At 49.5% G+C, this 16,052-nt stretch overlaps 1 protein-coding gene across 1 annotated transcript in view; it reads right to left on the reverse strand.

Moving 5' to 3' along the window:
• Positions 1–16,052, reverse strand: part of LOC132207874 (uncharacterized) — a 148,200-nt gene that overhangs the window by 113,414 nt on the left and 18,734 nt on the right. The window lies entirely within an intron of this gene.

Here is a 16,052-nt window from a genome sequence, read left to right on the forward strand (position 1 = left end):
TCACTGCATCCCATGTCCCTCAGTCACTGCATCCCATGTCCCTCAGTCACTGCTTCCCATTTCACTCAGTCACTGCATCTCATTTCACTCAGTCACTGCATCTCATTTCACTCAGTCACTGCATCCCATTTCACTCAGCCACTTCATCCTATTTCACTCAGTGACTGCATCACAGTTCACTCAGTGACTGAATCACAGTACACTCAGTGAGTGCATCATATTTCACTCAGTGACGGAATCACATTTCACTCAGTGACGGAATCACGTTTCACTGAGTCACTGCGTCGCATTTCACGCAGTCACTGCATCCCTTTTCCCTCAGTCACTGCATCCCATTTCACTCTGTCACTGCATCCCATTTCACTCTGTCACTGCATCCCTTTTCACTCAGTCACTGCATCCCATTTCACTCTGTCACTGCATCCACTTTCACTCTGTCACTGCATCAGAGTTCACTCTGTCACTGCATCCCATTTCACGCAGTCACTGCATCCCATTTCACACAGTCACTGCATCCCATTTCACACAGTCACTGCATCCCATTTCACACAGTCACTGCATCACATTTCAGTCAGCCAGTGCATCCCATTTCACTCAGTCGCTGCATCCCCTTCACCACAGTCAGTGCATCCCATTTCCATCAGTCACTGATTTCGTATCTCACAGACAGTGCATTCTATGCTTCTCATTTCACTTCGTCACTGCAGCTCATGTCGCTCTGTCACTGCATCCAATTTCCATCAGTCAGTGCATCGCATTTCACTCAGTCAATGCATCTCATTTCCGTCAGTTACTGCATCATATTTCCATCAAACAAGGCATCTCATTTCACTCAGTCACTGCATCGCATTTCACTCAGTCAGTGCTTACCATTTCACTTAGTCACTGCATGTCATTTCACACAGTCACTGCAACCCATTTCCCTCAGTCACTGCATCCCATTTCACTCAGTCACTGCATCCCATTTCACTCAGTCACTGCATCACATTTCACTCAGTCACTGCATCTCCTTCACCATAGTCACTGCATCCCATTTTCATCTCTCACTGTTCCCCGTATCTCACAGACGCTGCATTCAATTTCCCACACTCACTGCATCCCATTTCCCATCGTGGCAGCATCTCCTTTCCCTCAGTCTCTGCATCGCATTTCACTCAGTGATTGCATCCCATTTCCCTCAGTCACTGCTTCCCATGGCCCTCAGTCACTGCATCCCATTTCACTCAGTGACTGAATCACATTTCACTCAGTCAGTGCATCCCATTTCCCTCAGTCACTGCATCCCAATTCCCTCAGTCACTGAATCCCATGTCCGTGCGTCACTGCATCCCATGTCCGTGTGTCACTGCATCCCATGTCTCTCAGTCACTGCATCCCATTTCCGTCAGTCACTGCATCCCATTTCCCTCAGTCACTGCATCACATTTCCTTCAGACACTGCAGCTCATGTCACTCTGTCACTGCAAACAATTTCCATCAGTCACTGCATCCCATTTCACTCAGCCACTGCATCCCATTTCACACAGTCACTGCATCACATTTCACTCAGTCACTGCATCACATTGCACTCAGTGACTGCATCGCATTTCACGCAGTCACTGCATCCCAATTCCATCAGTCACTGCATCCCATGTCCGTGTGTCACTGCATCCCATGTCCGTGTGTCACTGCATCCCATGTCCCTCAGTCACTGCATCCCATGTCCCTCAGTGACTGCATCACATTTCACTCAGTCACTGCATCACATTGCACTCAGTCACTGCATCACATTGCACTCAGTCACTGCATCACATTGCACTCAGTGACTGCATCGCATTTCACTCAGTCACTGCATCCCATTTCACGCAGTCACTGCATCCCATTTCACGCAGTCACTGCATCCCAATTCCATCAGTCATTGCATCCCATGTCCGTGTGTCACTGCATCCCATGTCCGTGTGTCACTGCATCCCATGTCTCTCAGTCACTGCATCTCATGTCCCTCAGTCACTGCATCCCATGTCCCTCAGTCACTGCATCCCATGTCCCTCAGTCACTGCATCCCATTTCCCTCAGTCACTGCATCACATTTCCTTCAGACACTGCAGCTCATGTCACTCTGTCACTGCATCCAATTTCCATCAGTCACTGCATCCCATTTCACCCAGTCACTGCATCCCATTGCACTCACTGATGCATCCCATTTCACTCAGTCACTGCATCACATTGCACTCAGTGACTGCATCGCATTTCACGCAGTCACTGCATCCCAATTCCCTCAGTCACTGCATCCCATGTCCATGTGTCACTGCATCCCATGTCCGTGTGTCAGTGCATCCCATGTCCCTCAGTCACTGCATCCCATGTCCCTCAGTGACTGCATCACATTTCACTCAGTCACTGCATCACATTTCACTCAGTCACTGCATCCCATTTCACGCAGTCACTGCATCCCAATTCCATCAGTCATTGCATCCCATGTCCGTGTGTCACTGCATCCCATGTCCGTGTGTCACTGCATCCCATGTCTCTCAGTCACTGCATCTCATGTCCCTCAGTCACTGCATCCCATGTCCCTCAGTCACTGCATCCCATGTCCCTCAGTCACTGCATCCCATTTCCCTCAGTCACTGCATCACATTTCCTTCAGACACTGCAGCTCATGTCACTCTGTCACTGCATCCAATTTCCATCAGTCACTGCATCCCATTTCACCCAGTCACTGCATCCCAATGCACTCACTGATGGATCCCATTTCACTCAGTCACTGCATCACATTGCACTCAGTGACTGCATCGCATTTCACGCAGTCACTGCATCCCAATTCCCTCAGTCACTGCATCCCATGTCCATGTGTCACTGCATCCCATGTCCGTGTGTCAGTGCATCCCATGTCCCTCAGTCACTGCATCCCATGTCCCTCAGTGACTGCATCACATTTCACTCAGTCACTGCATCACATTGCACTCAGTCACTGCATCACATTGCACTCAGTCACTGCATCACATTGCACTCAGTCACTGCATCCCATTTCACGCAGTCACTGCATCCCAATTCCATCAGTCATTGCATCCCATGTCCGTGTGTCACTGCATCCCATGTCCGTGTGTCACTGCATCCCATGTCTCTCAGTCACTGCATCTCACGTCCCTCAGTCACTGCATCCCATGTCCCTCAGTCACTGCATCCCATTTCCCTCAGTCACTGCATCTCATTTCCTTCAGACACTGCAGCTCATGTCACTCTGTCACTGCATCCAATTTCCATCAGTCACTGCATCCCATTTCACCCAGTCACTGCATCCCATTGCACTCACTGATGCATTCCATTTCACTCAGTCACTGCATCACATTGCACTCAGTGACTGCATCGCATTTCACGCAGTCACTGCATCCCAATTCCCTCAGTCACTGCATCCCATGTCCATGTGTCACTGCATCCCATGTCCATGTGTCACTGCATCCCATGTCCCACAGTCACTGCATCCCATGTCCCTCAGTGACTGCATCACATTTCACTCAGTCACTGCATTACATTGCACTCAGTAACTGCATCGCATTTCACTCAGTCACTGCATCCCATTTCACTCAGTCACTGCATCCCAATTCCATCAGTCACTGCATCCCATGTCCGTGTGTCACTGCATCCCATGTCCGTGTGTCACTGCATCCCATGTCCCTCAGTCACTGCATGCCATGTCCCTCAGTCACTGCATCCCATGTCCCTCAGTCACTGCATCCCATGTCACTCAGTCACTGCGTCCCTTTTCGGTCAGGCACTGTATCCCATTTCCCTCAGTCACTGCACCCCATGCCCGCTCGGGCACTGATTCCCTATTAACTCAGAAACTCCTTCCCAGTACCTCTGTCACTGCAGCTCATGTCACTCTGTCACTGCATCGCATTTCCATCAGACAGTGCATCTCATTTCACTCAGTCACTGCATCCCATTTCCCTCAGACACTGCATCCCATTTCCCTCAGTCACTGCGTCCCATGTCCCTCAGTCACTGCATCCCATTTCACTCAGTCACTGCATCCCATTTCACTCAGTCACTGAATCACATTTCACTCAGTCAATGCATCCCATTTCCCTCAGTCACTGCATCCCATGTCCCTCAGTCAGTGCATCCCATTTCCCTCAGTCACTACATCCCAATTCCCTCAGTCACTGAATCCCATGTCCGTGCGTCACTGCATCCCATGTCCGTGTGTCACTGCATCCCATGTCCGTGTGTCACTGCATCTCATGTCCCTCAGTCACTGCATCCCATGTCCCTCAGTCACTGCATCCCATTTCACTCAGTCAGTGCGTCCCTTTTCGGTCAGGCACTGTATCCCATTTCCCTCAGTCACTGCACCCAAAGCCCGCACGGGCACTGATTCCCTATTAACTCAGTCACTCCTTCCCAGTGCCTCTGTCACTGCAGCTCATGTCACTCTGTCTATGCATCGCATTTCCATCAGACAGTGCATCCCATTTCCCTCAGTCACGGCATCCCATGTCCCTCAGTCACTGCTTCCCATGTCCCTCAGTCACTGCTTCCCGTGTCCCTCAGTCACCGCATCCCATTTCACTCAATCACTGCATCCCATTTCACTCAGTCACTGCATCTCCTTCACCATAGTCACTGCATCCCATTTTCATCTCTCACTGTTCCCAGTATCTCACAGACGCTGCATTCAATTTCCCACACTCACTGCATCCCATTTCCCATCGTGGCAGCATCTCCTTTCCCTCAGTCTCTGCATCGCATTTCACTCAGTGATTGCATCCCATTTCCCTCAGTCACTGCATCCCATTTCCGTCAGTCACTGCATCCCATTTCCCTCAGTCACTGCATCACATTTCCTTCAGACACTGCAGCTCATGTCACTCTGTCACTGCATCCAATTTCCATCAGTCACTGCATCCCATTTCACTCAGCCACTGCATCCCATTTCACACAGTCACTGCATCACATTTCACTCAGTCACTGCATCACATTGCACTCAGTGACTGCATCGCATTTCACGCAGTCACTGCATCCCAATTCCATCAGTCACTGCATCCCATGTCCGTGTGTCACTGCATCCCATGTCCGTGTGTCACTGCATCCCATGTCCCTCAGTCACTGCATCCCATGTCCCTCAGTGACTGCATCACATTTCACTCAGTCACTGCATCACATTGCACTCAGTCACTGCATCACATTGCACTCAGTCACTGCATCACATTGCACTCAGTGACTGCATCGCATTTCACTCAGTCACTGCATCCCATTTCACGCAGTCACTGCATCCCATTTCACGCAGTCACTGCATCCCAATTCCATCAGTCATTGCATCCCATGTCCGTGTGTCACTGCATCCCATGTCCGTGTGTCACTGCATCCCATGTCTCTCAGTCACTGCATCTCATGTCCCTCAGTCACTGCATCCCATGTCCCTCAGTCACTGCATCCCATGTCCCTCAGTCACTGCATCCCATTTCCCTCAGTCACTGCATCACATTTCCTTCAGACACTGCAGCTCATGTCACTCTGTCACTGCATCCAATTTCCATCAGTCACTGCATCCCATTTCACCCAGTCACTGCATCCCATTGCACTCACTGATGCATCCCATTTCACTCAGTCACTGCATCACATTGCACTCAGTGACTGCATCGCATTTCACGCAGTCACTGCATCCCAATTCCCTCAGTCACTGCATCCCATGTCCATGTGTCACTGCATCCCATGTCCGTGTGTCAGTGCATCCCATGTCCCTCAGTCACTGCATCCCATGTCCCTCAGTGACTGCATCACATTTCACTCAGTCACTGCATCACATTTCACTCAGTCACTGCATCCCATTTCACGCAGTCACTGCATCCCAATTCCATCAGTCATTGCATCCCATGTCCGTGTGTCACTGCATCCCATGTCCGTGTGTCACTGCATCCCATGTCTCTCAGTCACTGCATCTCATGTCCCTCAGTCACTGCATCCCATGTCCCTCAGTCACTGCATCCCATGTCCCTCAGTCACTGCATCCCATTTCCCTCAGTCACTGCATCACATTTCCTTCAGACACTGCAGCTCATGTCACTCTGTCACTGCATCCAATTTCCATCAGTCACTGCATCCCATTTCACCCAGTCACTGCATCCCAATGCACTCACTGATGGATCCCATTTCACTCAGTCACTGCATCACATTGCACTCAGTGACTGCATCGCATTTCACGCAGTCACTGCATCCCAATTCCCTCAGTCACTGCATCCCATGTCCATGTGTCACTGCATCCCATGTCCGTGTGTCAGTGCATCCCATGTCCCTCAGTCACTGCATCCCATGTCCCTCAGTGACTGCATCACATTTCACTCAGTCACTGCATCACATTGCACTCAGTCACTGCATCACATTGCACTCAGTCACTGCATCACATTGCACTCAGTCACTGCATCCCATTTCACGCAGTCACTGCATCCCAATTCCATCAGTCATTGCATCCCATGTCCGTGTGTCACTGCATCCCATGTCCGTGTGTCACTGCATCCCATGTCTCTCAGTCACTGCATCTCACGTCCCTCAGTCACTGCATCCCATGTCCCTCAGTCACTGCATCCCATTTCCCTCAGTCACTGCATCTCATTTCCTTCAGACACTGCAGCTCATGTCACTCTGTCACTGCATCCAATTTCCATCAGTCACTGCATCCCATTTCACCCAGTCACTGCATCCCATTGCACTCACTGATGCATTCCATTTCACTCAGTCACTGCATCACATTGCACTCAGTGACTGCATCGCATTTCACGCAGTCACTGCATCCCAATTCCCTCAGTCACTGCATCCCATGTCCATGTGTCACTGCATCCCATGTCCATGTGTCACTGCATCCCATGTCCCACAGTCACTGCATCCCATGTCCCTCAGTGACTGCATCACATTTCACTCAGTCACTGCATTACATTGCACTCAGTAACTGCATCGCATTTCACTCAGTCACTGCATCCCATTTCACTCAGTCACTGCATCCCAATTCCATCAGTCACTGCATCCCATGTCCGTGTGTCACTGCATCCCATGTCCGTGTGTCACTGCATCCCATGTCCCTCAGTCACTGCATGCCATGTCCCTCAGTCACTGCATCCCATGTCCCTCAGTCACTGCATCCCATGTCACTCAGTCACTGCGTCCCTTTTCGGTCAGGCACTGTATCCCATTTCCCTCAGTCACTGCACCCCATGCCCGCTCGGGCACTGATTCCCTATTAACTCAGAAACTCCTTCCCAGTACCTCTGTCACTGCAGCTCATGTCACTCTGTCACTGCATCGCATTTCCATCAGACAGTGCATCTCATTTCACTCAGTCACTGCATCCCATTTCCCTCAGACACTGCATCCCATTTCCCTCAGTCACTGCGTCCCATGTCCCTCAGTCACTGCATCCCATTTCACTCAGTCACTGCATCCCATTTCACTCAGTGACTGAATCACATTTCACTCAGTCAATGCATCCCATTTCCCTCAGTCACTGCATCCCATGTCCCTCAGTCAGTGCATCCCATTTCCCTCAGTCACTACATCCCAATTCCCTCAGTCACTGAATCCCATGTCCGTGCGTCACTGCATCCCATGTCCGTGTGTCACTGCATCCCATGTCCGTGTGTCACTGCATCTCATGTCCCTCAGTCACTGCATCCCATGTCCCTCAGTCACTGCATCCCATTTCACTCAGTCAGTGCGTCCCTTTTCGGTCAGGCACTGTATCCCATTTCCCTCAGTCACTGCACCCAAAGCCCGCACGGGCACTGATTCCCTATTAACTCAGTCACTCCTTCCCAGTGCCTCTGTCACTGCAGCTCATGTCACTCTGTCTATGCATCGCATTTCCATCAGACAGTGCATCCCATTTCCCTCAGTCACGGCATCCCATGTCCCTCAGTCACTGCTTCCCATGTCCCTCAGTCACTGCTTCCCGTGTCCCTCAGTCACCGCATCCCATTTCACTCAATCACTGCATCCCATTTCACTCAGTCACTGCATCTCCTTCACCATAGTCACTGCATCCCATTTTCATCTCTCACTGTTCCCAGTATCTCACAGACGCTGCATTCAATTTCCCACACTCACTGCATCCCATTTCCCATCGTGGCAGCATCTCCTTTCCCTCAGTCTCTGCATCGCATTTCACTCAGTGATTGCATCCCATTTCCCTCAGTCACTGCTTCCCATGTCCCTCAGTCACTGCATCCCATTTCACTCAGTGACTGAATCACATTTCACTCAGTCAGTGCATCCCATTTCCCACAGTCACTGCATCCCAATTCCCTCAGTCACTGAATCCCATGTCCGTGCGTCACTGCATCCCATGTCCGTGTGTCAATGCATCCCATGTCTCTCAGTCACTGCATCTCATGTCCTTCAGTCACGGCATCTCATGTCCCTCAGTCACTGCATCCCATGTCCCTCAGTCACTGCATCCCATTTCACTCAGTCAGTGCGGCCCTTTTCGGTCAGGCACTGTATCCCATTTCCCTCAGTCACTGCACCCAAAGCCCGCTCGGGCACTGATTCCCTATTAACTCAGTCACTCCTTCCCAGTACCTCTGTCACTGCAGCTCATGTCACTCTGTCACTGCATCGCATTTCCATCAGACAGTGCATCTCATTTCACTCAGTCACTGCATCCCATTTCCCTCAGTCACGGCATCCCATTTCCCTCAGTCACTGCATCCCATGTCCCTCAGTCACTGCTTCCCATGTCCCTCAGTCACTGCTTCCCATTTCACTCAGTCACTGCATCCCATTTCACTCAATCACTGCATCCCATTTCACTCAGTCACTGTATCCCATTTCCTTCAGTCACTGCCTCTCCTTCACCACAGTCACTGCATCCCATTTCACGCAGTCACTGAATCGTATTTTACTCAGTCACTGCATCCCATTTCACTCAATCACTGCATCTCCTTCACCAAAGTCACTGCATCCCGTTTCCATCAGTCACTGTTTCCCTGATCTCACAGACGCTGCATTCAATTTCCCACACTCACTGCATCCCATTTCCCATCGTCACAGCATCTCCTTTCCCTCAGTCTCTGCATCGCAATTCACTCAGTGATTGCATCCCATTTCCCTCAGTCACTGCATCCCATTTCCCTCAGTCACTGCATCCCATTTCCGTCAGTCACTGCCTGCCATTTCCCTCAGTCACTGCATCCCATTGCACTCACTGATGCATCCCATTTCAAGCAGTCACTGCATCACATTTCCATCAGTCACTGCATCCCATTGCACTCACTGATGCATCCCATTTCAAGCAGTCACTGCATCACATTTCCATCAGTCAGTGTTTCCCGTATCTCACAGACGATGAATTCAATTTCCCACACTGACTGCATCCCATTTCCCTCAGTCACTGCATCCCATTTCCCTCAGTCACTGCATCCAATTTCCATCAGTCACTGCATCCCATTTCACCCAGTCACTGCATCCCATTGCACTCACTGATGCATCCCATTTCAAGCAGTCACTGCATCACATTTCACTCAGTCACTGCATCACATTGCACTCAGTGACTGCATCGCATTTCACGCAGTCACTGCATCCCAATTCCCTCAGTCACTGCATCCCATGTCCGTGTGTCACTGCATCCCATGTCCGTGCGTCACTGCATCCCATGTCTGTGCGTCACTGCATCCCATGTCCCTCAGTCACTGCATCCCATGTCACTCAGTCACTGCGTTCCTTTTCGGTCAGGCACTGTATCCCATTTCCCTCAGTCACTGCACCCCATTTCCCTCAGTCACTGCACCCCATGCCCGCTCGGGCACTGATTCCCTATTAACTCAGAAACTCCTTCCCAGTACCTCTGTCACTGCAGCTCATGTCACTCTGTCACTGCATCGCATTTCACTCAGTCACTTCATCCCATTTCACTCAGTCACTGCATCCCATTTCCATCTGTCACTGCATCCCATTTCCGTCAGTCACTGCATCCCATGTCCCTCAGTCACTGCTTCCTATGTCCCTCAGTCACTGCATCCCATTTCACTCAGTCACTGCATCCCATTTCACTCAATCACTGCATCCCATTTCACTCAGTCACTGTATCCCATTTCCTTCAGTCATCTCCTTCACCACAGTCACTGCATCCCATTTCACACAGTCACTGAATCGTATTTTACTCAGTCACTGCATCCCATTTCACTCAATCACTGCATCTCCTTCACCATAGTCACTGCATCCCGTTTCCATCAGTCACTGTTTCCCTTATCTCACAGACGCTGCATTCAATTTCCCACACTCACTGCATCCCATTTCCCATCGTCACAGCATCTCCTTTCCCTCAGTCTCTGCATCGCAATTCACTCAGTGATTGCATCCCATTTCCCTCAGTCACTGCATCCCATTTCCCTCAGTCACTGCATCCCATGTCCGTGTGTCACTGCATCCCATGTCCGTGTGTCACTGCATCCCATGTCCCTCAGTCACTGCATCCCATGTCCCTCAGTCACTGCATCCCATGTCCCTCAGTCACTGCTTCCCATTTCACTCAGTCACTGCATCTCATTTCACTCAGTCACTGCATCTCATTTCACTCAGTCACTGCATCCCATTTCACTCAGCCACTTCATCCTATTTCACTCAGTGACTGCATCACAGTTCACTCAGTGACTGAATCACAGTACACTCAGTGAGTGCATCATATTTCACTCAGTGACGGAATCACATTTCACTCAGTGACGGAATCACGTTTCACTGAGTCACTGCGTCGCATTTCACGCAGTCACTGCATCCCTTTTCCCTCAGTCACTGCATCCCATTTCACTCTGTCACTGCATCCCATTTCACTCTGTCACTGCATCCCTTTTCACTCAGTCACTGCATCCCATTTCACTCTGTCACTGCATCCACTTTCACTCTGTCACTGCATCAGAGTTCACTCTGTCACTGCATCCCATTTCACGCAGTCACTGCATCCCATTTCACACAGTCACTGCATCCCATTTCACACAGTCACTGCATCCCATTTCACACAGTCACTGCATCACATTTCAGTCAGCCAGTGCATCCCATTTCACTCAGTCGCTGCATCCCCTTCACCACAGTCAGTGCATCCCATTTCCATCAGTCACTGATTTCGTATCTCACAGACAGTGCATTCTATGCTTCTCATTTCACTTCGTCACTGCAGCTCATGTCGCTCTGTCACTGCATCCAATTTCCATCAGTCAGTGCATCGCATTTCACTCAGTCAATGCATCTCATTTCCGTCAGTTACTGCATCATATTTCCATCAAACAAGGCATCTCATTTCACTCAGTCACTGCATCGCATTTCACTCAGTCAGTGCTTACCATTTCACTTAGTCACTGCATGTCATTTCACACAGTCACTGCAACCCATTTCCCTCAGTCACTGCATCCCATTTCACTCAGTCACTGCATCCCATTTCACTCAGTCACTGCATCACATTTCACTCAGTCACTGCATCTCCTTCACCATAGTCACTGCATCCCATTTTCATCTCTCACTGTTCCCCGTATCTCACAGACGCTGCATTCAATTTCCCACACTCACTGCATCCCATTTCCCATCGTGGCAGCATCTCCTTTCCCTCAGTCTCTGCATCGCATTTCACTCAGTGATTGCATCCCATTTCCCTCAGTCACTGCTTCCCATGGCCCTCAGTCACTGCATCCCATTTCACTCAGTGACTGAATCACATTTCACTCAGTCAGTGCATCCCATTTCCCTCAGTCACTGCATCCCAATTCCCTCAGTCACTGAATCCCATGTCCGTGCGTCACTGCATCCCATGTCCGTGTGTCACTGCATCCCATGTCTCTCAGTCACTGCATCCCATTTCCGTCAGTCACTGCATCCCATTTCCCTCAGTCACTGCATCACATTTCCTTCAGACACTGCAGCTCATGTCACTCTGTCACTGCATCCAATTTCCATCAGTCACTGCATCCCATTTCACCCAGTCACTGCATCCCATTGCACTCACTGATGCATCCCATTTCAAGCTGTCACTGCATCACATTTCCATCAGTCACTGTTTCCCGTATCCAACAGACGATGAATTCAATTTCCCACACTCACTGCATCCCATTTCCCTCAGTCACTGCATCCCATTTCCCTCAGTCACTGCATCACATTTCCTTTAGACACTGCAGCTCATGTCACTCTGTCACTGCATCCAATTTCCATCAGTCACTGCATCCCATTTCACGTAGTCACTGCATCCCATTTCAGTCAGTCACTGCATCCCATTTCACTCAGTCACTGCATCTCCTTCACCACAGTCACTGCATCCCATTTTCATCACTCACTGTTCTCCGTATCTCACAGACGCTGCTTTCAATTTCCCACACTCACTGCATCCCATTTCCCACAGTCACAGCATCTCCTTTCCCTCAGTCTCTGCATCGCATTTCACTCAGTGATTGCATCCTACTTCCCAAAAATACTGAATCCCTTTTCCCTCAGTCACAGCATCTCATTTCACTCAGTCCCTGCATCCCATTCAACTCAGTGATGCATCACATTTCACTCAGAGACAGCAACAGATTTCACTCAGTGACTGCAGCCCATTTCTCTCAGTCACTGTATCACATTTCACTCAGTCACTGCATCCCATTTCACTCAGTCACTGCATCCCATTTCCCATTGTCACAACATCTCCTTTCCCACAGTCTCTGCATCTCATTTCAATCAGTGATTGCATCCTACTTCCCAAAAATAGTGCATCCCATTTCGCTCAGTCACTGCATCTCATTTCACTCGGGCACTGCATCCCATTTCCCTTAGTCACTGCATCCCAATTCCGTCAGGTCACTGCATCCCATGTCCGTGTGTCACTGCATCCCATGTCCCTCATTCACTGCATCCCATTTCCCTCAGTCACGGCATCCCATGTCCATCAGTCACGGCATCCCATGTCCCTCAGTCACGGCATCCCATGTCCCTCAGTCACTGCATCCCATGTCCCTCAGTCACTGCATCCCATGTCCCTCAGTCACTGCATCCCATTTCACTCAGTCACTGCATCCCATTTCACTCAGTCACTGCATCGTATTTCACTCAGTCACTGCATCTCATTTCACTCAGCCATTGCATCCCATTTCACTCAGTGACTGCATCACAGTTCACTCAGTGACTGAATCACAGTACACTCAGTGAGTGCATCATATTTCACTCAGTGACGGAATCACACTTCACTCAGTGACGGAATCACACTTCACTGAGTCACTGCGTCCCATTTCACGCAGTCACTGCATCCCATTTCACGCAGTCATTGCATCCCATTTCACTCAGTCACTGCATCACATTTCACTCAGTCACTGCATCACATTTCACTCAGTCACTGCATCCCAATTCACTCCATCACTGCATCTCCTTCTCCACAGTCACAGCATCCCATTTCCATCAGTCACTGGTTCCCGTATCTCACAGACACTGCATTCAATTTCCGACACTCACTGTAATCCCATTTCCCAAAGACACAGCATCTCCTTTCCCACAGTCACTGCATCTCATTATAATCAGTGATTGCATCCGACTTCCCAAAAATAGTGCATCCCATTTCGCTCAGTCACTGCATCTCATTTCACTCGGTCACTGCATCCCATTCCCTCAGTCACTGCATCTCAATTCCGTCAGTTACTGCATCATACTTCCATCAAACAATGCATCTCATTTCACTCAGTCACTGCATCTCATTTCACTCAGCCATTGCATCCCATTTCACTCAGTGACTGCATCACAGTTCACTCAGTGACTGAATCACAGTACACTCAGTGAGTGCATCATATTTCACTCAGTGACGGAATCACACTTCACTCAGTGACGGAATCACACTTCACTGAGTCACTGCGTCCCATTTCACGCAGTCACTGCATCCCATTTCACGCAGTCATTGCATCCCATTTCACTCAGTCACTGCATCACATTTCACTCAGTCACTGCATCACATTTCACTCAGTCACTGCATCCCAATTCACTCCATCACTGCATCTCCTTCTCCACAGTCACAGCATCCCATTTCCATCAGTCACTGGTTCCCGTATCTCACAGACACTGCATTCAATTTCCGACACTCACTGTAATCCCATTTCCCAAAGACACAGCATCTCCTTTCCCACAGTCACTGCATCTCATTATAATCAGTGATTGCATCCGACTTCCCAAAAATAGTGCATCCCATTTCGCTCAGTCACTGCATCTCATTTCACTCGGTCACTGCATCCCATTCCCTCAGTCACTGCATCTCAATTCCGTCAGTTACTGCATCATACTTCCATCAAACAATGCATCTCATTTCACTCAGTCACTGCAGCTCATGTCACTCTGCCACTGCATCCAATTTCCATCAGTCAGTGCATCTCATTTCACTCATTCACTGCATCGCATTTCACTCAGTCACTGCATCGCATTTCACTCAGTCACTTCATCCCATTTCACTCAGTCAGTGCATCCCATTTCCATCTGTCACTGCATCCCATTTCCGTCAGTCACTGCATCCCATTTCACTCAGTGATGCATCCCATTTCACTCAGTCACTGCATCCCACTGCACTCAGTCACTGCATCCCATTGCACTCAGTCACTGCATCCCATTTGAAGCAGTCACTGCATCCCATTTGCGCAGTCACTGCACCGCATTTCACGCAGTCACTGCACCGCATTTCACGCAGACACTGCATCCCATTTCACTCAGTCACTGCATCCCATTTCACTCAATCACTGCATCTCCTTCACCACAGTCACTGCATCCCATTTTCATCACTCACTGTTCCCCGTATCTCACAGACGCTGCTTTCAATTTCCCACACTCACTGCATCCCATTTCCCACAGTCACAGCATCTCCTTTCCCTCAGTCTCTGCATCGCATTTCACTCAGTGATTGTATCCTACTTCCCAAAAATTCTGAATCCCTTTTCCCTCAGTCACTGCATCTCATTTCACTCAGTCCCTGCATCCCATTCAACTCAGTGATGCATCACATTTCACTCAGAGACAGCAACAGATTTCACTCAGTGACTGCAGCCCATTTCTCTCAGTCACTGCAGCCTATTTCACTCAGTCACTGCAGCCCGTTTCACTCAGTAACTGTATCACAGTTCACTCAGTGACTGAATCACAGTACACTCAGTGAGTGCATCATATTTCACTCAGTGACGGAATCACATTTCACTCAGTGACTAAATCACATTACAGTCAGTCACTGCGTCCCATTTCACGCAGTCACTGCATCGCATTTCACGCAGTCACTGCATCGCATTTCACTCAGCCACTGCATCGCATTTCACTCAGTCACTGCATCCCATTTCCCTCAGTCACTGCATCCCATTTCCCTCAGTCACTGCATCCCATTTCCCTCAGTCACTGCATCTCATTTCCGTCAGTTACTGCATCATACTTCCATCAAACAATGCATCTCATTTCACTCAGTCACTGCATCCCATTTCACGCAGTCACTGCATCCCATTTCACGCAGTCACTGCATCACATTTCACTCAGTCACTGCATCACATTTCACTCAGTCACTGCATCACATTTCACTCAGTCACTGCATCCCAATTAACTCCATCACTGCATCTCCTTCACCACAGTCACAGTATCCCATTTCCATCAGTCACTGGTTCCCGTATCTCACAGACGCTGCATTCAATTTCCGACACTCACTGTATCCCATTTCCCATAGACTCAGCTTCTCCTTTCCCACAGTCTCTGCATCTCATTTCAATCAGTGATTGCATCCTACTTCCCAAAAATACTGAATCCCATTTCGCTCAGTCACTGCATCTCATTTCACTCAGTCACTGCATCCCATTTCCCTTGGTCACTGCATCCCATTTCCCTCAGCACTGCATCTCATTTCCGTCAGTTACTGCATCATATTTCCATCAAACAATGCATCTCATTTCACTCAGTCACTGCAGCCCATGTCACTCTGTCACTGCATCCAATTTCCATCAGTCAGTGCATCTCATTTCACTCATTCACTGCATCGCATTTCACTCAGTCACTGCATCGCATTTCACTCAGTCACTGCATCCCATTTCACTCAGTGATGCATCCCATTTCACTCAGTC

The sequence above is a fragment of the Stegostoma tigrinum genome, unplaced genomic scaffold (genome assembly GCF_030684315.1).
Source record: "Stegostoma tigrinum isolate sSteTig4 unplaced genomic scaffold, sSteTig4.hap1 scaffold_192, whole genome shotgun sequence".
Classification (NCBI taxonomy): Eukaryota; Metazoa; Chordata; class Chondrichthyes; order Orectolobiformes; family Stegostomatidae; genus Stegostoma; species Stegostoma tigrinum.